Here is a 23,815-nt window from a genome sequence, read left to right as displayed (position 1 = left end):
TCTGTGAAGGTATATATCCAGACTGTCACCCTGTGGAGGTATATACCCAGACTGTCACCCTGTGCAGGTATATACCCAGATTGTCACTCTGTGAAGGTATATACCCAGACTGTCACTCTGTGTAGGTGTATGCACAGACTGTCACTCTGTGAAGGTATATAACCAGCGTGTCACTATGTGTAGGTGTATGCCCAGACTGTCACTCTGTGAGGGTATATACCCAGAGTGTCACTCTGTGAGGGTATATACCCAGAGTGTCACTCTGTGAAGCTATATACCCAGAGTGTCACTCTGTGAAGCAATATACCCAGAGTGTCACTCTGTGAAGCAATATACCCAGAGTGTCACTCTGTGAAGCAATATACCCAGAGTGTCACTCTGTGAAGCTATATACCCAGAGTGTTACTCTGTGAAGCTATATACCCAGAGTGTTACTCTGTGAAGCTATATACCCAGAGTGTCACTCTGTGAAGGTATATACCCAGAGTGTCACTGTGTGAAGCTATATACCCAGAGTGTCACTCTGTGAAGCTATATACCCAGAGTGTTACTCTGTGAAGCTATATACCCAGAGTGTCACTCTGTGAAGCTATATACCCAGAGTGTCACTCTGTGAAGCTATATACCCAGAGTGTCACTCTGTGAAGCTATATACCCAGAGTGTCACTCTGTGAAGCTATATACCCAGAGTGTCACTCTGTGAAGGTATTTAGCCAGAGTGTCACTCTGTGAAGGTATATAGCCAGAGTGTCACTCTGTGAAGGTATATAGCCAGAGTGTCACTCTGTGAAGGTATATAGCCAGAGTGTCCCTCTGTGAAGGTATATAGCCAGAGTGTCACTCTGTGAAGGTATATCGCCAGAGTGTCACTCTGTGAAGGTATATCGCCAGAGTGTCACTCTGTGAAGGTATATAGCCAGAGTGTCACTCTGTGAATGTATATAGCCACACTGTCACTCTGTGAAGGTATATAGCCACACTGTCACTCTGTGAAGGTATATACCCAGACTGTCACTCTGTGAAGTTATATACCCAGACTGTCACTCTGTGAAGGTATATACCCAGAGTTTCATTCTGTGAAGGTCTATACCCAGAGTGTCACTCTGTGAAGGTATATAGCCAGAGTGTCACTCTGTGAAGGTATATAGCCAGAGTGTCACTCTGTGAAGGTATATAGCCAGAGTGTCACTCTGTGAAGGTATATAGCCAGAGTGTCACTCTGTGAAGGTATATAGCCAGAGTGTCACTCTGTGAAGGTATATAGCCAGAGTGTCACTCTGTGAAGGTATATAGCCAGAGTGTCACTCTGTGAAGGTATATAGCCAGAGTGTCACTCTGTGAAGGTATATAGCCAGAGTGTCACTCTGTGAAGGTATATAGCCAGAGTGTCACTCTGTGAAGGTATATAGCCAGAGTGTCACTCTGTGAAGGTATATAGCCAGAGTGTCACTCTGTGAAGGTATATAGCCAGAGTGTCACTCTGTGAAGCTATATACCCAGAGTGTCACTCTGTGAAGGTATATAGCCAGAGTGTCACTCTGTGAAGCTATATACCCAGAGTGTCACTCTGTGAAGCTATATACCCAGAGTGTCACTCTGTGTAGGTGTATGCACAGACTGTCACCCTGTGAAGGTATATAACCAGACTGTCACCCTATGGAGGTATATACCCTGACTGTCACTCTGTGCAGGTATATACCCAGAGTGTCACTCTGTGAAGCTATATACCCAGAGTGTCACTCTGTGAAGCTATATACCCAGAGTGTCACTCTGTGAAGCAATATACCCAGAGTGTCACTCTGTGAAGCAATATACCCAGAGTGTCACTCTGTGAAGCAATATACCCAGAGTGTCACTCTGTGAAGCAATATACCCAGAGTGTCACTCTGTGAAGCTATATACCCAGAGTGTTACTCTGTGAAGCTATATACCCAGAGTGTTACTCTGTGAAGCTATATACCCAGAGTGTCACTCTGTGAAGCTATATACCCAGAGTGTCACTGTGTGAAGCTATATACCCAGAGTGTCACTCTGTGAAGCTATATACCCAGAGTGTCACTCTGTGAAGCTATACCCAGAGTGTCACTCTGTGAAGCTATATACCCAGAGTGTCACTCTGTGAAGCTATATACCCAGAGTGTCACTCTGTCAAGCTATATACCCAGAGTGTCACTCTGTGTAGGTGTATGCACAGACTGTCACTCTGTGAAGGTATATAACCAGACTGTCACCCTGTGGAGGTATATACCCTGACTGTCACTCTGTGCAGGTATATACCCAGAGTGTCACTCTGTGAAGTTGTATACCCAGACTTTCACTCTGTGAGGGTATTTACCCAGAGTGTCACTCTGTGAAGTTATATACCCAGACTGTCACTCTGTGAAGGTATATACCCAGGTTGTCACTCTGTGAATGTATATACCCAGACTGTCACACTGTGAGGGTATATACCCAGAGTGTCACTCTGTGATGGTATATACCCAGACTATCACTCTGTGCAGTGTATATAACAAGACTGTGACCCTGTGTATTTTATATAACCAGACTGTCTCTCTGTGTATTATATATAACCAGACTGTCACTCTGTATTATATATAACCAGACTGTCACTCTGTATTCTATATACCCAGACTGTCACTCTGTGTATTCTATATACCCAGACTGTCACTCTGTGTATTCTATATAACCAGACTGTCACTCTGTATTATATATACCCAGACTGTCACACTGTGTAGCATATATAACCAGACCATCACTCTGTGTAGTGTATATAACCAGACTGTAACTCTGTGAATTTACTTAACCAGACCGTCACTCTGTGTAGTATACATGACCAGAAGGTGGCTCTGTGTAGTATATATAACCAGGATGTCAGTCTGTGAAGGTATATAACCAGACAGTCACTCTGTAAAGGTATATAACCAGACTGTCACTCTGTGGATGTATATATAACCAGACTCTAACTCTGTGAAGGTATATAGCCAGAGTGTCACTCTGTGAAGGTATATAGCCAGAGTGTCACTCTGTGAAGGTATATAGCCAGAGTGTCACTCTGTGAAGGTATATAGCCAGAGTGTCACTCTGTGAAGGTATATAGCCAGAGTGTCACTCTGTGAAGGTATATAGCCACAGTGTCACTCTGTGAAGGTATATCGCCAGAGTGTCACTCTGTGAAGGTATATCGCCAGAGTGTCACTCTGTGAAGGTATATAGCCAGAGTGTCACTCTGTGAAGGTATATAGCCACACTGTCACTCTGTGAAGGTATATAGCCACACTGTCACTCTGTGAAGGTATATACCCAGACTGTCACTCTGTGAAGTTATATACCCAGACTGTCACTCTGTGAAGGTATATACCCAGAGTTTCATTCTGTGAAGGTCTATACCCAGAGTGTCACTCTGTGAAGGTATATAGCCAGAGTGTCACTCTGTGAAGGTATATAGCCAGAGTGTCACTCTGTGAAGGTATATAGCCAGAGTGTCACTCTGTGAAGGTATATAGCCAGAGTGTCACTCTGTGAAGGTATATAGCCAGAGTGTCACTCTGTGAAGGTATATAGCCAGAGTGTCACTCTGTGAAGGTATATAGCCAGAGTGTCACTCTGTGAAGGTATATAGCCACACTGTCACTCTGTGAAGGTATATAGCCACACTGTCACTCTGTGAAGGTATATAACCAGACTGTCACTCTGTGAAGGTATATAACCAGACTGTCACTCTGTGAAGTTATATACCCAGACTGTCACTCTGTGAAGGTATATACCCAGGCTGTCACTCTGTGAAGGTATATACCCAGACTGTCACTCTGTGAAGGTATATAACCAGACTGTCACTCTGTGAAGGTATATACCCAGACTGTCACTCTGTGAAGTTATATACCCAGACTGTCACTCTGTGAAGGTATATACCCAGAGTTTCATTCTGTGAAGGTCTATACCCAGAGTGTCACTCTGTGAAGGTATATAGCCAGAGTGTCACTCTGTGAAGGTATATAGCCAGAGTGTCACTCTGTGAAGGTATATAGCCAGAGTGTCACTCTGTGAAGGTATATAGCCAGAGTGTCACTCTGTGAAGGTATATAGCCAGAGTGTCACTCTGTGAAGGTATATAGCCAGAGTGTCACTCTGTGAAGGTATATAGCCAGAGTGTCACTCTGTGAAGGTATATAGCCAGAGTGTCACTCTGTGAAGGTATATAGCCAGAGTGTCACTCTGTGAAGGTATATAGCCAGAGTGTCACTCTGTGAAGGTATATAGCCAGAGTGTCACTCTGTGAAGCTATATACCCAGAGTGTCACTCTGTGAAGCTATATACCCAGAGTGTCACTCTGTGTAGGTGTATGCACAGACTGTCACCCTGTGAAGGTATATAACCAGACTGTCACCCTATGGAGGTATATACCCTGACTGTCACTCTGTGCAGGTATATACCCAGAGTGTCACTCTGTGAAGCTATATACCCAGAGTGTCACTCTGTGAAGCTATATACCCAGAGTGTCACTCTGTGAAGGTATATAGCCAGAGTGTCACTCTGTGAAGGTATATAGCCAGAGTGTCACTCTGTGAAGGTATATAGCCAGAGTGTCACTCTGTGAAGGTATATAGCCAGAGTGTCCCTCTGTGAAGGTATATAGCCACAGTGTCACTCTGTGAAGGTATATCGCCAGAGTGTCACTCTGTGAAGGTATATCGCCAGAGTGTCACTCTGTGAAGGTATATAGCCAGAGTGTCACTCTGTGAAGGTATATAGCCACACTGTCACTCTGTGAAGGTATATAGCCACACTGTCACTCTGTGAAGGTATATACCCAGACTGTCACTCTGTGAAGTTATATACCCAGACTGTCACTCTGTGAAGGTATATACCCAGAGTTTCATTCTGTGAAGGTCTATACCCAGAGTGTCACTCTGTGAAGGTATATAGCCAGAGTGTCACTCTGTGAAGGTATATAGCCAGAGTGTCACTCTGTGAAGGTATATAGCCAGAGTGTCACTCTGTGAAGGTATATAGCCAGAGTGTCACTCTGTGAAGGTATATAGCCAGAGTGTCACTCTGTGAAGGTATATAGCCAGAGTGTCACTCTGTGAAGGTATATAGCCAGAGTGTCACTCTGTGAAGGTATATAGCCAGAGTGTCACTCTGTGAAGGTATATAGCCAGAGTGTCACTCTGTGAAGGTATATAGCCAGAGTGTCACTCTGTGAAGGTATATAGCCAGAGTGTCACTCTGTGAAGGTATATAGCCAGAGTGTCACTCTGTGAAGGTATATAGCCAGAGTGTCACTCTGTGAAGCTATATACCCAGAGTGTCACTCTGTGAAGCTATATACCCAGAGTGTCACTCTGTGAAGCTATATACCCAGAGTGTCACTCTGTGTAGGTGTATGCACAGACTGTCACCCTGTGAAGGTATATAACCAGACTGTCACCCTATGGAGGTATATACCCTGACTGTCACTCTGTGCAGGTATATACCCAGAGTGTCACTCTGTGAAGCTATATACCCAGAGTGTCACTCTGTGAAGCTATATACCCAGAGTGTCTCTCTGTGAAGCAATATACCCAGAGTGTCACTCTGTGAAGCAATATACCCAGAGTGTCACTCTGTGAAGCAATATACCCAGAGTGTCACTCTGTGAAGCAATATACCCAGAGTGTCACTCTGTGAAGCTATATACCCAGAGTGTTACTCTGTGAAGCTATATACCCAGAGTGTTACTCTGTGAAGCTATATACCCAGAGTGTCACTCTGTGAAGCTATATACCCAGAGTGTCACTGTGTGAAGCTATATACCCAGAGTGTCACTCTGTGAAGCTATATACCCAGAGTGTCACTCTGTGAAGCTATATACCCAGAGTGTCACTCTGTGAAGCTATATACCCAGAGTGTCACTCTGTGAAGCTATATACCCAGAGTGTCACTCTGTGTAGGTGTATGCACAGACTGTCACTCTGTGAAGGTATATAACCAGACTGTCACCCTGTGGAGGTATATACCCTGACTGTCACTCTGTGCAGGTATATACCCAGAGTGTCACTCTGTGAAGTTGTATACCCAGACTTTCACTCTGTGAGGGTATTTACCCAGAGTGTCACTCTGTGAAGTTATATACCCAGACTGTCACTCTGTGAAGGTATATACCCAGGTTGTCACTCTGTGAATGTATATAACCAGACTGTCACACTGTGAGGGTATATACCCAGAGTGTCACTCTGTGATGGTATATACCCAGACTATCACTCTGTGCAGTGTATATAACAAGACTGTGACCCTGTGTATTTTATATAACCAGACTGTCTCTCTGTGTATTATATATAACCAGACTGTCACTCTGTATTATATATAACCAGACTGTCACTCTGTATTCTATATACCCAGACTGTCACTCTGTGTATTCTATATACCCAGACTGTCACTCTGTGTATTCTATATAACCAGACTGTCACTCTGTATTATATATACCCAGACTGTCACTCTGTGAAGACATATAACCAGACCTTCACTCTGTGTAGTGTATATACCCAGACTGTAACTCTGTGAATTTACTTAACCAGACCGTCACTCTGTGTAGTATACATGACCAGAAGGTGGCTCTGTGTAGTATATATAACCAGGATGTCAGTCTGTGAAGGTATATAACCAGACAGTCACTCTGTAAAGGTATATAACCAGACTGTCACTCTGTGGATGTATATATAACCAGACTCTAACTCTGTGAAGGTATATAGCCAGAGTGTCACTCTGTGAAGGTGTATAGCCAGAGTGTCACTCTGTGAAGGTATATAGCCAGAGTGTCACTCTGTGAAGGTATATAGCCAGAGTGTCACTCTGTGAAGGTGTATAGCCAGAGTGTCACTCTGTGAAGGTATATAGCCAGAGTGTCACTCTGTGAAGGTATATAGCCAGAGTGTCACTCTGTGAAGGTATATAGCCAGAGAGTCACTCTGTGAAGGTATATAGCCAGAGTGTCACTCTGTGAAGGTATATAGCCAGAGTGTCACTCTGTGAAGGTATATAGCCACAGTGTCACTCTGTGAAGGTATATCGCCAGAGTGTCACTCTGTGAAGGTATATCGCCAGAGTGTCACTCTGTGAAGGTATATAGCCAGAGTGTCACTCTGTGAAGGTATATAGCCACACTGTCACTCTGTGAAGGTATATAGCCACACTGTCACTCCGTGAAGGTATATAACCAGACTGTCACTCTGTGAAGTTATATACCCAGACTGTCACTCTGTGAAGGTATATACCCAGAGTTTCATTCTGTGAAGGTCTATACCCAGAGTGTCACTCTGTGAAGGTATATAGCCAGAGTGTCACTCTGTGAAGGTATATAGCCAGAGTGTCACTCTGTGAAGGTATATAGCCAGAGTGTCACTCTGTGAAGGTATATAGCCAGAGTGTCACTCTGTGAAGGTATATAGCCAGAGTGTCACTCTGTGAAGGTATATAGCCAGAGTGTCACTCTGTGAAGGTATATAGCCAGAGTGTCACTCTGTGAAGGTATATAGCCAGAGTGTCACTCTGTGAAGGTATATAGCCAGAGTGTCACTCTGTGAAGGTATATAGCCAGAGTGTCACTCTGTGAAGGTATATAGCCAGAGTGTCACTCTGTGAAGGTATATAGCCACACTGTCACTCTGTGAAGGTATATAGCCACTCTGTCACTCTGTGAAGGTATATACCCAGACTGTCACTCTGTGAAGGTATATACCCAGAGTGTCACTCTGTGAAGGTATATACCCATGCTGTCACTCTGTGAAGGTATATAACCATATTGTCACTCTGTGAAGGTATATACCCAGACTGTCACTCTGTTAAGCTATATGCCCGGACCGTCACTCTGTGAAGGTATATACCCAGAGTTTCATTCTGTGAAGGTCTATACCCAGAGTGTCACTCTGTGAAGGTATATAGCCAGAGTGTCACTCTGTGAAGGTATATAGCCAGAGTGTCACTCTGTGAAGGTATATAGCCAGAGTGTCACTCTGTGAAGGTATATAGCCAGAGTGTCACTCTGTGAAGGTATATAGCCAGAGTGTCACTCTGTGAAGGTATATAGCCAGAGTGTCACTCTGTGAAGCTATATACCCAGAGTGTCACTCTGTGAAGGTATATAGCCAGAGTGTCACTCTGTGAAGGTATATAGCCAGAGTGTCACTCTGTGAAGGTATATAGCCAGAGTGTCACTCTGTGAAGGTATATAGCCAGAGTGTCACTCTGTGAAGGTATATAGCCAGAGTGTCACTCTGTGAAGGTATATAGCCACAGTGTCACTCTGTGAAGGTATATCGCCAGAGTGTCACTCTGTGAAGGTATATCGCCAGAGTGTCACTCTGTGAAGGTATATAGCCCAGATTGTCACTCTGTGAAGGTATATAACCAGACTGTCACTCTGTGAAGGTATATGCCCAGACTGTCACTCTGTGAAGGTATATACCCAGAGTGTCACTCTGTGAAGTTATATACCCAGAGTGTCACTCTGTGAAGGTATATACCCAGAGTGTCACTCTGTGAAGGTATATACCCAGAGTGTCACTCTGTGAAGGTATATACCCCAGAGTGTCACTCTGTGAAGGTATATAGCCCAGAGTGTCACTCTGTGAAGGTATATGCCCAGACTGTCACTCTGTGAAGGTATATACCCAGAGTGTCACTCTGTGAAGGTATATAACCAAATTGGCACTCTGTGAAGGTATATAACCAGACTGTCACTCTGTGAAGGTATATGCCCAGAGTGTCACTCTGTGAAGGTATATGCCCGGACTGTCACTCTGTGAAGGTATATACCCATGCAATCACTCTGTGAAGGTATATAACCAGAGTGTCACTCTGTGAAGGTATATACCCAGAGTGTCACTCTGTGAAGGTATATAGCCAGAGTGTCACTCTGTGAAGGTATATAGCCAGAGTGTCACTCTGTGAAGGTATATAGCCAGAGTGTCACTCTGTGAAGGTATATAGCCACACTGTCACTCTGTGAAGGTATATAGCCACACTGTCACTCTGTGAAGGTATATAGCCACACTGTCACTCTGTGAAGGTATATACCCAGACTGTCACTCTGTGAAGGTATATACCCAGACTGTCACTCTGTGAACGTATATACCCAGAGTTTCATTCTGTGAAGGTCTATACCCAGAGTGTTAGTCAGTGAAGGTATATACCCAGACTGTCCCTCTCTGAAGGTATATAAGGAGACTGTCACTCTGTGAAAATATATAACCAGAGTGTTACTGAAGGTATATACCCAGAGTGTCACTCTGTGGAGTTATTTACACAGACTGTCACTCTGTGAAGGTTTATACCCAGAGTGTCACACTGTGAATGTATATAGCAAGAATGTCACTCTGTGAAGGTATATACCCAGACTTTCACTCTGTGAAGATATATACCCGGACTGTCACTCTGTGAAGCTATATACCCAGACTGTCACTCTGCGAAGGTATGTACCCAGACTGTCACTCTGTGAAGTTATACACCCAGACTGTCACTCTGTGAAAGTATATTATCGGGCTGTCAATCTATGAAGGTATGTAACCAGAACGTCTCTCCGTGAATGTATATAACCAGACTGTCACTCTGTGAGGGTATATACCCAGATTGTCACTCTGTGAAGCTATATACCCAGACTGTCACTCTGAAGGTATATACCCAAACTGACACTCTGTGAAGTTATATACCTAGACTGTCACTCTGTGACAGTATATTATCGGGCTGTCACTCTATGAAGTTATATAACCAGAACGTCACTCTGTGAATGTATATACCCAGAGTGTCATTCTGTGAAGGTATATACCCAGACTGTCACTCTGTGAAGGTATATACCCAGAGTGTCTCTCTGTGAAGGTATATACCCAGACTGTCCCTCTCTGAAGGTATATAAGGAGACTGTCACTCTGTGAAAATATATAACCAGAGTGTTACTGTGTGAAGGTATATGCCCAGACTGCCACTCTGTTTAGTATATATAACCAGACCGTCACTCTGTGTTGTGTATATAACCAGGCTGTCACTCTGTGGAGGTATATAACTAAACTGTCACTCTGTGAACCTATATACCCAGACTGTCACTCTGTGAAGGTATATACCCAGACTGTCACTCTGTGAGGGTATATACCCAGACTGTCACTCTGTGAAGGTTTTTACTCAGAGTGTCACTCTGTGAAGTTATTTACACAGACTGTCACTCTGTGAAGGTATATACCCAGAGTGTCACACTGTGAATGTATATAGCAAGAATGTCACTCTGTGAAGGTATATACCCAGACTTTCACTCTGTGAAGCTATATACCCAGACTGTCATTCTGTGAAGCTACATACCCAGACTGTCACTCTGTGAAGTTATGTAACCAGAACGTCTCTCTGTGAATGTATTAACCAGACTGTCACCCTGTGAAGGTATATACCCAGCGTGTCACTGTGTGTAGGTGTATGCCCAGACTGTCACTCTGTGAGGGTATATACCCAGAGTGTCACTCTGTGAAGCTAAATACCCAGACTGTCACTCTGTGAAGCTATATACCCAGACTGTCACTCTGTGAAGCTATATACCCAGAGTGTCACTCTGTGAAGCTATATACCCAGAGTGTCACTCTGTGAAGCTATATACCCAGAGTGTCACTCTGTGAAGCTATATACCCAGAGTGTCACTCTGTGAAGCTATATACCCAGAGTGTCACTCTGTGAAGCTATATACCCAGAGTGTCACTCTGTGAAGCTATATACCCAGAGTGTCACTCTGTGAAGCTATATACCCAGAGTGTCACTCTGTGAAGCTATATACCCAGAGTGTCACTCTGTGAAGCTATATACCCAGACTGTCACCCTGTGCAGGTATATACCCAGACTGTCACTCTGTGAAGGTATATACCCAGGCTGTCACTCTGTGAAGTTATGTACCCAGACTGTCACTCTGTGAAGGTATTTACCCAGACTGTCACTCTGTGAAGGTATATACCCAGACTGTCACTCTGTGGGAAGGTATATTATCGGGCTGTCAATCTATGAAGGTATATAACCAGAACGTCACTCTGTGAATGTATATAACCAGAGTGTCACCCTGTGAATTTATATACCCAGACTGTCATCTTGTAGTTGTATGGCTAGACTGTCACTCTGTGAAGGTATATAACCAGACTGTCACTCTGTGAAGGTATATATCCAGACTGTCACCCTGTGGAGGTATATACCCAGACTGTCACCCTGTGCAGGTATATACCCAGACTGTCACCCTGTGCAGGTATATACCCAGACTGTCACTCTGTGAAGGTATATACCCAGGCTGTCACTCTGTGAAGTTATGTACCCAGACTGTCACTCTGTGAAGGTATTTACCCAGACTGTCACTCTGTGAAGGTATATACCCAGAGTGTCACTCTGTGAAGCTATATACCCAGAGTGTCACTCTGTGAAGCTATATACCCAGAGTGTCACTCTGTGAAGCTATATACCCAGAGTGTCACTCTGTGAAGCTATATACCCAGAGTGTCACTCTGTGAAGCTATATACCCAGAGTGTCACTCTGTGAAGCTATATACCCAGAGTGTCACTCTGTGAAGGTATATACCCAGAGTGTCACTCTGTGAAGGTATATACCCAGACTGTCAGTCTGTGAAGGTATATTACCGGGCTGTCACTCTATGAAGGTATATAACCAGAACGTCACTCTGTGAATGTATATAACCAGACTGTCACCCTGTGAATTTATATACCCAGACTGTCACTCTTGTAGGTGTATGGCTAGACTGTCACTCTGTGAAGTTATATAACCCGACTGTCACTCTGTGAAGGTATATATCCAGACTGTCACCCTGTGGAGGTATATACCCAGACTGTCACCCTGTGCAGGTATATACCCAGACTGTCACCCTGTGCAGGTATATACCCAGATTGTCACTCTGTGAAGGTGTATGCACAGACTGTCACTCTGTGAAGGTATATAACCAGCGTGTCACTATGTGTAGGTGTATGCCCAGACTGTCACTCTGTGAGGGTATATACCCAGAGTGTCACTCTGTGAGGGTATATACCCAGAGTGTCACTCTGTGAAGCTATATACCCAGAGTGTCACTCTGTGAAGCAATATACCCAGAGTGTCACTCTGTGAAGCAATATACCCAGAGTGTCACTCTGTGAAGCAATATACCCAGAGTGTCACTCTGTGAAGCTATATACCCAGAGTGTTACTCTGTGAAGCTATATACCCAGAGTGTCACTCTGTGAAGCAATATACCCAGAGTGTCACTGTGTGAAGCTATATACCCAGAGTGTCACTGTGTGAAGCTATATACCCAGAGTGTCACTCTGTGAAGCTATATACCCAGAGTGTCACTCTGTGAAGCTATATACCCAGAGTGTCACTCTGTGAAGCTATATACCCAGAGTGTCACTCTGTGAAGCTATATACCCAGAGTGTCACTCTGTGAAGCTATATACCCAGAGTGTCACTCTGTGAAGCTATATACCCAGAGTGTCACTCTGTGAAGCTATATACCCAGAGTGTCACTCTGTGAAGCTATATACCCAGAGTGTCACTCTGTGAAGCTATATACCCAGAGTGTCACTCTGTGAAGCTATATACCCAGAGTGTCACTCTGTGAAGCTATATACCCAGAGTGTCACTCTGTGAAGCTATATACCCAGAGTGTCACTCTGTGAAGCTATATACCCAGAGTGTCACTCTGTGTAGGTGTATGCACAGACTGTCACTCTGTGAAGGTATATAACCAGACTGTCACCCTATGGAGGTATATACCCTGACTGTCACTCTGTGCAGGTATATACCCAGAGTGTCACTCTGTGAAGCTATATACCCAGAGTGTCACTCTGTGAAGCAATATACCCAGAGTGTCACTCTGTGAAGCTATATACCCAGAGTGTTACTCTGTGAAGCTATATACCCAGAGTGTCACTGTGTGAAGCTATATACCCAGAGTGTCACTCTGTGAAGCTATATACCCAGAGTGTCACTCTGTGAAGCTATATACCCAGAGTGTCACTCTGTGAAGCTATATACCCAGAGTGTCACTCTGTGAAGCTATATACCCAGAGTGTCACTCTGTGTAGGTGTATGCACAGACTGTCACTCTGAGAAGGTATATAACCAGACTGTCACCCTGTGGAGGTATATACCCTGACTGTCACTCTGTGCAGGTATATACCCAGAGTGTCACTCTGTGAAGTTGTATACCCAGACTTTCACTCTGTGAGGGTATTTACCCAGAGTGTCACTCTGTGAAGTTATATACCCAGACTGTCACTCTGTGAAGGTATATACCCAGGTTGTCACTCTGTGAATGTATATACCCAGACTGTCACACTGTGAGGGTATATACCCAGAGTGTCACTCTGTGATGGTATATACCCAGACTATCACTCTGTGCAGTGTATATAACAAGACTGTGACCCTGTGTATTTTATATAACCAGACTGTCTCTCTGTGTATTATATATAACCAGACTGTCACTCTGTATTATATATAACCAGACTGTCACTCTGTATTCTATATACCCAGACTGTCACTCTGTGTATTCTATATACCCAGACTGTCACTCTGTGTATTCTATATAACCAGACTGTCACTCTGTATTATATATACCCAGACTGTCACTCTGTGAAGACATATAACCAGACCTTCACTCTGTGTAGTGTATATACCCAGACTGTAACTCTGTGAATTTACTTAACCAGACCGTCACTCTGTGTAGTATACATGACCAGAAGGTGGCTCTGTGTAGTATATATAACCAGGATGTCAGTCTGTGAAGGTATATAACCAGACAGTCACTCTGTAAAGGTATATACCCAGACTGTCACTCTGTGAAGTTATATACCCAGACTGTCACTCTGTGAAGGTATATACCCAGAGTTTCATTCTGTGAAGGTCTATACCCAGAGTGTCACTCTGTGAAGGTATATAGCCAGAGTGTCACTCTGTGAAGGTATATAGCCAGAGTGTCACTCTGTGAAGGTATATAGCCAGAGTGTCACTCTGTGAAGGTATATAGCCAGAGTGTCACTCTGTGAAGGTATATAGCCAGAGTGTCACTCTGTGAAGGTATATAGCCAGAGTGTCACTCTGTGAAGGTATATAGCCAGAGTGTCACTCTGTGAAGGTATATAGCCAGAGTGTCACTCTGTGAAGGTATATAGCCAGAGTGTCACTCTGTGAAGGTATATAGCCAGAGTGTCACTCTGTGAAGGTATATAGCCAGAGTGTCACTCTGTGAAGGTATATAGCCAGAGTGTCACTCTGTGAAGGTATATAGCCAGAGTGTCACTCTGTGAAGGTATATAGCCACACTGTCACTCTGTGAAGGTATATAGCCACACTGTCACTCTGTGAAGGTATATAGCCACACTGTCACTCTGTGAAGGTATATAGCCACACTGTCACTCTGTGAAGGTATATACCCAGACTCTCACTCTGTGAAGGTATATACCCAGACTGTCACTCTGTGAACGTATATACCCAGAGTTTCATTCTGTGAAGGTCTATACCCAGAGTGTTACTCAGCGAAGGTATATACCCAGACTGTCCCTCTCTGAAGGTATATAAGGAGACTGTCACTCTGTGAAAATATATAACCAGAGTGTTACTGAAGGTATATACCCAGAGTGTCACTCTGTGGAGTTATTTACACAGTCTGTCACTCTGTGAAGGTATATACCCAGAGTGTCACACTGTGAATGTATATAGCAAGAATGTCACTCTGTGAAGGTATATACCCAGACTTTCACTCTGTGAAGATATATACCCGGACTGTCACTCTGTGAAGCTATATACCCAGACTGTCACTCTGCGAAGGTATGTACCCAGACTGTCACTCTGTGAAGTTATACACCCAGACTGTCACTCTGTGAAAGTATATTATCGGGCTGTCAATCTATGAAGGTATGTAACCAGAACGTCTCTCCGTGAATGTATATAACCAGACTGTCACTCTGTGAGGGTATATACCCAGATTGTCACTCTGTGAAGCTATATACCCAGACTGTCACTCTGAAGGTATATACCCAAACTGACACTCTGTGAAGTTATATACCTAGACTGTCACTCTGTGACAGTATATTATCGGGCTGTCACTCTATGAAGTTATATAACCAGAACGTCACTCTGTGAATGTATATACCCAGAGTGTCATTCTGTGAAGGTATATACCCAGACTGTCACTCTGTGAAGGTATATACCCAGAGTGTCTCTCTGTGAAGGTATATACCCAGACTGTCCCTCTCTGAAGGTATATAAGGAGACTGTCACTCTGTGAAAATATATAACCAGAGTGTTACTGTGTGAAGGCATATGCCCAGACTGCCACTCTGTTTAGTATATATAACCAGACCGTCACTCTGTGTTGTGTATATAACCAGGCTGTCACTCTGTGGAGGTATATAACTAAACTGTCACTCTGTGAACCTATATACCCAGACTGTCACTCTGTGAAGGTATATACCCAGACTGTCACTCTGTGAGGGTATATACCCAGACTGTCACTCTGTGAAGGTTTTTACTCAGAGTGTCACTCTGTGAAGTTATTTACACAGACTGTCACTCTGTGAAGGTATATACCCAGAGTGTCACACTGTGAATGTATATAGCAAGAATGTCACTCTGTGAAGGTATATACCCAGACTTTCACTCTGTGAAGTTATATACCCAGACTGTCACTCTGTGAAGCTACATACCCAGACTGTCACTCTGTGAAGGTATGTAACCAGAACGTCTCTCTGTGAATGTATATAACCAGACTGTCAACCTGTGAAGGTATATACCCAGAGTGTCACTCTGTTTAGGATTTATGCCCAGACTGTCACTCTGTGAGGGTATATACCCAGAGTGTCACTCTGTGAAGCTAAATACCCAGACTGTCACTCTGTGAAGCTATATACCCAGACTGTCACTCTGTGAAGCTATATACCCAGAGTGTCACTCTGTGAAGCTATATACCCAGAGTGTCACTCTGTGAAGCTATATACCCAGAGTGTCACTCTGTGAAGCTATATACCCAGAGTGTCACTCTGTGAAGCTATATACCCAGAGTGTCACTCTGTGAAGCTATATACCCAGAGTGTCACTCTGTGAAGCTATATACCCAGAGTGTCACTCTGTGAAGCTATATACCCAGAGTGTCACTCTGTGAAGCTATATACCCAGAGTGTCACTCTGTGAAGCTATATACCCAGACTGTCACTCTGAAGGTATATACCCAAACTGACAGTCTGTGAAGTTATATACCTAGACTGTCACTCTGTGACAGTATATTATCGGGCTGTCACTCTATGAAGTTATATAACCAGAACGTCACTCTGTGAATGTATATACCCAGAGTGTCATTCTGTGAAGGTATATACCCAGACTGTCTCTCTGTGAAGGTATATACCCAGAGTGTCTCTCTGTGAAGGTATATACCCAGACTGTCCCTCTCTGAAGGTATATAAGGAGACTGTCACTCTGTGAAAATATATAACCAGAGTGTTACTGTGTGAAGGCATATGCCCAGACTGCCACTCTGTTTAGTATATATAACCAGACCGTCACTCTGTGTTGTGTATATAACCAGGCTGTCACTCTGTGGAGGTATATAACTAAACTGTCACTCTGTGAACCTATATACCCAGACTGTCACTCTGTGAAGGTATATACCCAGACTGTCACTCTGTGAGGGTATATACCCAGACTGTCACTCTGTGAAGGTTTTTACTCAGAGTGTCACTCTGTGAAGTTATTTACACAGACTGTCACTCTGTGAAGGTATATACCCAGAGTGTCACACTGTGAATGTATATAGCAAGAATGTCACTCTGTGAAGGTATATACCCAGACTTTCACTCTGTGAAGCTATATACCCAGACTGTCATTCTGTGAAGCTACATACCCAGACTGTCACTCTGTGAAGTTATGTAACCAGAACGTCTCTCTGTGAATGTATTAACCAGACTGTCACCCTGTGAAGGTATATACCCAGCGTGTCACTGTGTGTAGGTGTATGCCCAGACTGTCACTCTGTGAGGGTATATACCCAGAGTGTCACTCTGTGAAGCTAAATACCCAGACTGTCACTCTGTGAAGCTATATACCCAGACTGTCACTCTGTGAAGCTATATACCCAGAGTGTCACTCTGTGAAGCTATATACCCAGAGTGTCACTCTGTGAAGCTATATACCCAGAGTGTCACTCTGTGAAGCTATATACCCAGAGTGTCACTCTGTGAAGCTATATACCCAGAGTGTCACTCTGTGAAGCTATATACCCAGAGTGTCACTCTGTGAAGCTATATACCCAGAGTGTCACTCTGTGAAGCTATATACCCAGAGTGTCACTCTGTGAAGCTATATACCCAGAGTGTCACTCTGTGAAGCTATATACCCAGAGTGTCACTCTGTGAAGCTATATACCCAGAGTGTCACTCTGTGAAGCTATATACCCAGAGTGTCACTCTGTGAAGGTATATACCCAGAGTGTCACTCTGTGAAGGTATATACCCAGACTGTCACTCTGTGAAATTTTATACCCAGACTGTCACTCTGTGGGAAGGTATATTATCGGGCTGTCAATCTATGAAGGTATATAACCAGAACGTCACTCTGTGAATGTATATAACCAGAGTGTCACCCTGTGAATTTATATACCCAGACTGTCATCTTGTAGTTGTATGGCTAGACTGTCACTCTGTGAAGGTATATAACCAGACTGTCACTCTGTGAAGGTATATATCCAGACTGTCACCCTGTGGAGGTATATACCCAGACTGTCACCCTGTGCAGGTATATACCCAGACTGTCACCCTGTGCAGGTATATACCCAGACTGTCACTCTGTGAAGGTATATACCCAGGCTGTCACTCTGTGAAGTTATGTACCCAGACTGTCACTCTGTGAAGGTATTTACCCAGACTGTCACTCTGTGAAGGTATATACCCAGACTGTCACTCTGTGGGAAGGTATATTATCGGGCTGTCAATCTATGAAGGTATATAACCAGAACGTCACTCTGTGAATGTATATAACCAGAGTGTCACCCTGTGAATTTATATACCCAGACTGTCATCTTGTAGTTGTATGGCTAGACTGTCACTCTGTGAAGGTATATAACCAGACTGTCACTCTGTGAAGGTATATATCCAGACTGTCACCCTGTGGAGGTATATACCCAGACTGTCACCCTGTGCAGGTATATACCCAGACTGTCACCCTGTGCAGGTATATACCCAGACTGTCACTCTGTGAAGGTATATACCCAGGCTGTCACTCTGTGAAGTTATGTACCCAGACTGTCACTCTGTGAAGGTATTTACCCATACTGTCACTCTGTGAAGGTATATACCCAGAGTGTCACACTGTGAGTGTATATACCCAGAGTGTCACTCTGTGATTGTATATACCCAAACTGTCACTCTGTGATGTTATATACCCAGACTGTCACTCTGTGAACGTATATTATCGGGCTGTCACTCTATGAAGGTATGTAACCAGAACGTCACTCTGTGAATGTATATAACCAGACTGTCACCCTGTGAATTTATATACCCAGACTGTCACTCTTGTAGTTGTATGGCCAGACTGTCACTCTGTGAAGGTATATAACCAGACTGTCACTCTGTGAAGTTATATATCCAGACTGTCACCCTGTGGAGGTATCTCCCCAGACTGTCACCCTGTGCAGGTATATACCCAGATTGTCTCTCAGTGTAGGTGTATACCCAGACTGTCACTCTGTGTAGGTGTATGCACAGACTGTCACTTTGTGAAGGTATATAACCAGACTGTCACCCTGTGGAGGTATATACCCTGACTGTCACTCTGTTCAGGTATATACCCAGAGTGTCACTCTGTGAAGTTATATACCCAGACTGTCACTCTGTGAAGGTATATACCCAGACTGTCACTCTGTGAAGCTATATACCCAGACTGTCACTCTGTGGAGGTATATACCCAGAGTGTCACTCTGTGAAGCTATATACCCAGAGTGGCACTCTGTGAAGGTATATAGCCAGAGTGTCACTCTGTGAAGGTATATAGCCAGACTGTCACTCTGTGAAGGTATATAGCCAGAGTGTCACTCTGTGAAGGTATATAGCCAGAGTGTCACTCTGTGAAGGTATATAGCCAGAGTGTCACTCTGTGAAGGTATATAGCCAGAGTGTCACTCTGTGAAGGTATATAGCCAGAGTGTCACTCTGTGAAGGTATATAGCCAGAGTGTCACTCTGTGAAGGTATATAGCCAGAGTGTCACTCTGTGAAGGTATATAGCCAGAGTGTCACGCTGTGAAGGTATATAGCCAGAGTGTCACTCTGTGAAGGTATATATCCAGAGTGTCCCTCTGTGAAGGTATATAGCCAGACTGTCATTCTGTGAAGCTATATACCCAGACTGTCACTCTGTGAAGGTATGTAACCAGAAAGTCTCTCTGTGAATGTATTAACCAGACTGTCACTCTGTGAAGGCATATACCCAGAGTGTCACTATGTGTAGGTGTATGCCCAGACTGTCACTCTGTGAGGGTATATACCCAGAGTGTCACTCTGTGAGGGTATGTACCCAGAGTGTCACTCTGTGAGGGTATGTACCCAGAGTGTCACTCTGTGAGGGTATGTACCCAGAGTGTCACTCTGTGAAGCTATGTACCCAGAGTGTCACTCTGTGAAGCTATATACCCAGAGTGTCACTCTGTGAAGCTATATACCCAGAGTGTCACTCTGTGAAGCTATATACCCAGAGTGTCACTCTGTGAAGCTATATACCCAGAGTGTCACTCTGTGAAGCTATATACCCAGAGTTTCACTCTGTGAAGCTATATACCCAGAGTGTCACTCTGTGAAGCTATATACCCAGAGTGTCACTGTGTGAAGCTATATACCCAGAGTGTCACTCTGTGAAGCTATATACCCAGAGTGTCACTCTGTGAAGCTATATACCCAGAGTGTCACTCTGTGAAGCTATATAACCAGACTGTCAATCTGTGAGGGTATATACCCAGACTGTCACTCTGTGAAGCTATATACCCAGAGTGTCACTCTGTGAAGCTATATACCCAGAGTGTCACTCTGTGAAGCTATATACCCAGAGTGTCACTCTGTGAAGCTATATACCCAGAGTGTCACTCTGTGAAGCTATATACCCAGAGTGTCACTCTGTGAAGCTATATACCCAGAGTGTCACTCTGTGAAGCTATATACCCAGAGTGTCACTCTGTGAAGCTATATACCCAGAGTGTCACTCTGTGAAGCTATATACCCAGAGTGTCACTCTGTGAAGCTATGTACCCAGAGTGTCACTCTGTGAAGCTGTATACCCAGAGTGTCACTCTGTGAAGCTGTATACCCAGAGTGTCACTCTGTGAAGCTATATACCCAGAGTGTCACTCTGTGAAGCTATATACCCAGAGTGTCACTCTGTGAAGCTATATACCCAGAGTGTCACTCTGTGAAGGTATATACCCAGAGTGTCACTCTGTGAAGGTATATTATCGGGCTGTCACTCTATGAAGGTATATAACCAGAACGTCACTCTGTGAATGTATATAACCAGACTGTCACCCTGTGAATTTTTATACCCAGACTGTCACTCTTGTAGGTGTATGGCTAGACTGTCACTCTGTGAAGGTATATAACCAGACTGTCACTCTGTGAAGGTATATATCCAGACTGTCACCCTGTGGAGGTATATACCCAGACTGTCACCCTGTGCAGGTATATACCCAGATTGTCACTCTGTGAAGGTATATACCCAGACTGTCACTCTGTGTAGGAGTATGCACAGACTGTCACTGTGTGAAGGTATATAACCAGACTGTCACCCTGTGGAGGTATATACCCTGACTGTCACTCTGTGCAGGTATATACCCAGAGTGTCACTCTGTGAAGTTGTATACCCAGACTTTCACTCTGTGAGGGTATTTACCCAGAGTGTCACTCTGAAGTTATATACCCAGACTGTCACTCTGTGAAGGTATATACCCAGGTTGTCACTCTGTGAAGTTATGTACCCAGAGTGTCACTCTGTGAAGGTATTTACCCAGGCTGTCACTCTGTGAAGGTATATACCCAGACTGTCACTCTGTGAAGGTATATACCCAGACTGTCACACTGTGAGGGTATATACCCAGACTGTCACTCTGTGTAGTATATATAACCAGACTGTCACTCTGTATTATATATAACCAGACTGTCACTCTGTATTATATATAACCAGACTGTCACTCTGTATTATATATACCCAGACTGTCACTCTGTGTATTATATATACCCGGACTGTCACTCTGTGTATTCTATATAACCAGACTGTCACTCTGTATTATATATACCCAGACTGTCACTCTGTGAAGACATATAACCAGACCTTCACTCTGTGTAGTGTATATACCCAGACTGTAACTCTGTGACTTTACTTAACCAGACCATCACTCTGCGTAGTATACATGACCAGAAGGTGGCTCTGTGTAGTATATATAACCAGGATGTCAGTCTGTGAAGGTATATAACCAGACAGTCACTCTGTAAAGGTAAATAACCAGACTGTCACTCTGTGGATGTATATATAACCAGACTCTAACTCTGTGAAGGTATATAGCCAGAGTGTCACTCTGTGAAGGTATATAGCCAGAGTGTCACTCTGTGAAGGTATATAGCCAGAGTGTCACTCTGTGAAGGTATATAGCCAGAGTGTCACTCTGTGAAGGTATATAGCCAGAGTGTCACTCTGTGAAGGTATATAGCCAGAGTGTCACTCTGTGAAGGTATATAGCCAGAGTGTCACTCTGTGAAGGTATATAGCCAGAGTGTCACTCTGTGAAGGTATATAGCCAGAGTGTCACTCTGTGAAGGTATATAGCCAGAGTGTCACTCTGTGAAGGTATATAGCCAGAGTGTCACTCTGTGAAGGTATATAGCCAGAGTGTCACTCTGTGAAGGTATATAGCCAGAGTGTCACTCTGTGAAGGTATATAGCCAGAGTGTCACTCTGTGAAGGTATATAGCCAGAGTGTCACTCTGTGAAGGTATATAGCCAGAGTGTCACTCTGTGAAGGTATATAGCCAGAGTGTCACTCTGCGAAGGTATATAGCCAGAGTGTCACTCTGTGAAGGTATATAGCCAGAGTGTCACTCTGTGAAGGTATATAGCCAGAGTGTCACTCTGTGAAGCTATATAGCCAGAGTGTCACTCTGTGAAGCTATATAGCCAGAGTGTCACTCTGTGAAGCTATATAGCCAGAGTGTCACTCTGTGAAGCTATATAGCCAGAGTGTCACTCTGTGAAGCTATATAGCCAGAGTGTCACTCTGTGAAGCTATATACCCAGAGTGTCACTCTGTGAAGCTATATAGCCAGAGTGTCACTCTGTGAAGCTATATAGCCAGAGTGTCACTCTGTGAAGCTATATAGCCAGAGTGTCCCTCTGTGAAGCTATATAACCAGACTGTCTCTCTTTGAACGTATATATAACCAGACTGTCACTCTGTGAAGGCCAATACCCAGACCGTCTCTATGTGAAGCTATGTACCCAGACTGTCACACTGTGAAGATATATACCCAGACTGTCACTCTGTGTAGGATATATAAACAGACTGTCACTCTGTGGATGTATATACTCAGGCCGTCACTCTGTGAAGGTATACAACCAGAATGTCACTGTGAAGATGTATACCCAGACTGTCACTCTGTGTAGGTGTACGCCCACACTGTCACTCTGTATGTATATAACCAGACTGTCACCCTGTGAAGGTATATACGCAAACGGTCAGTCTCTGAAGGTATATCACCAGGGTGTCACTCTGTGAAGGTTTATACGCAAACTGTCAATCTCTGAAGTTATATAACCAGGGTGTCACTCTGTGAATGTATATACCCAGACTGTCTCTATGTGGATGTATATACCCAGACTGTCTCTATGTGGATGTATACACCCAGACTGTTACTCTGTGCAGGTATATACCCAGTTTGTCACTCTGTGAATGTGTATAGCCAATCTGAAACTCTCTGAAGTTATATAGCCAGACGGTCACTCTGTAAAGGTATATCCTCAGACTGTCACTCTGTGAATGTATATACCCAGACTGTCACTCTGTGAAGGTATATAACCAGACTGTCACTCTGTGAAGGTGTATACCCAGACTGTCACTAAGTGGAGATATATCCTCAGTCCGTCACTCTGTGTAGTGTATATAACCAGACTGTCACTCTGTGTAGGATATATACCCAGAGTGTCACTCTGTGAAGGTATATAGCCAGAGTGTCACTCTGTGAAGGTATATAGCCAGAGTGTCACTCTGTGAAGGTATATAGCCAGAGTGTCACTCTGTGAAGGTATATAGCCAGAGTGTCACTCTGTGAAGGTATATAGCCAGAGTGTCACTCTGTGAAGGTATATAGCCAGAGTGTCACTCTGTGAAGGTATATAGCCAGAGTGTCACTCTGTGAAGGTATATAGCCAGAGTGTCACTTTGTAAAGCTATATAACCAGACTGTTTCTCTGTGAACGTATATATAACCAGTCTGTCACTCTGTGAAGGCCAATACCCAGACCGTCTCTATGTGAAGGTATGTACCCAGACTGTCACACTGTGAAGATATATACCCAGACTGTCACTCTGTGTAGGATATATAACCAGACTGTCACTCTGTGGATGTATATAACTTGACTGTCACTCTATGGATGTATATACCTAGACTGTCACTCTGTGTAGGTGTATGCCCATACTGTCACTCAGTGAAGATATATAACCAGACTGTCACCCTGTGAAGGTATATACCCAGACTGTCACTCTGTGTAGTGTATACACCCAGACCGTCACTCTCTGAAGGTATATACCCA

Source organism: Carcharodon carcharias, chromosome 30 (genome assembly GCF_017639515.1).
Source record: "Carcharodon carcharias isolate sCarCar2 chromosome 30, sCarCar2.pri, whole genome shotgun sequence".
Taxonomy (NCBI): Eukaryota; Metazoa; Chordata; class Chondrichthyes; order Lamniformes; family Lamnidae; genus Carcharodon; species Carcharodon carcharias.
Note: the sequence above shows the minus strand (reverse complement) of the source record.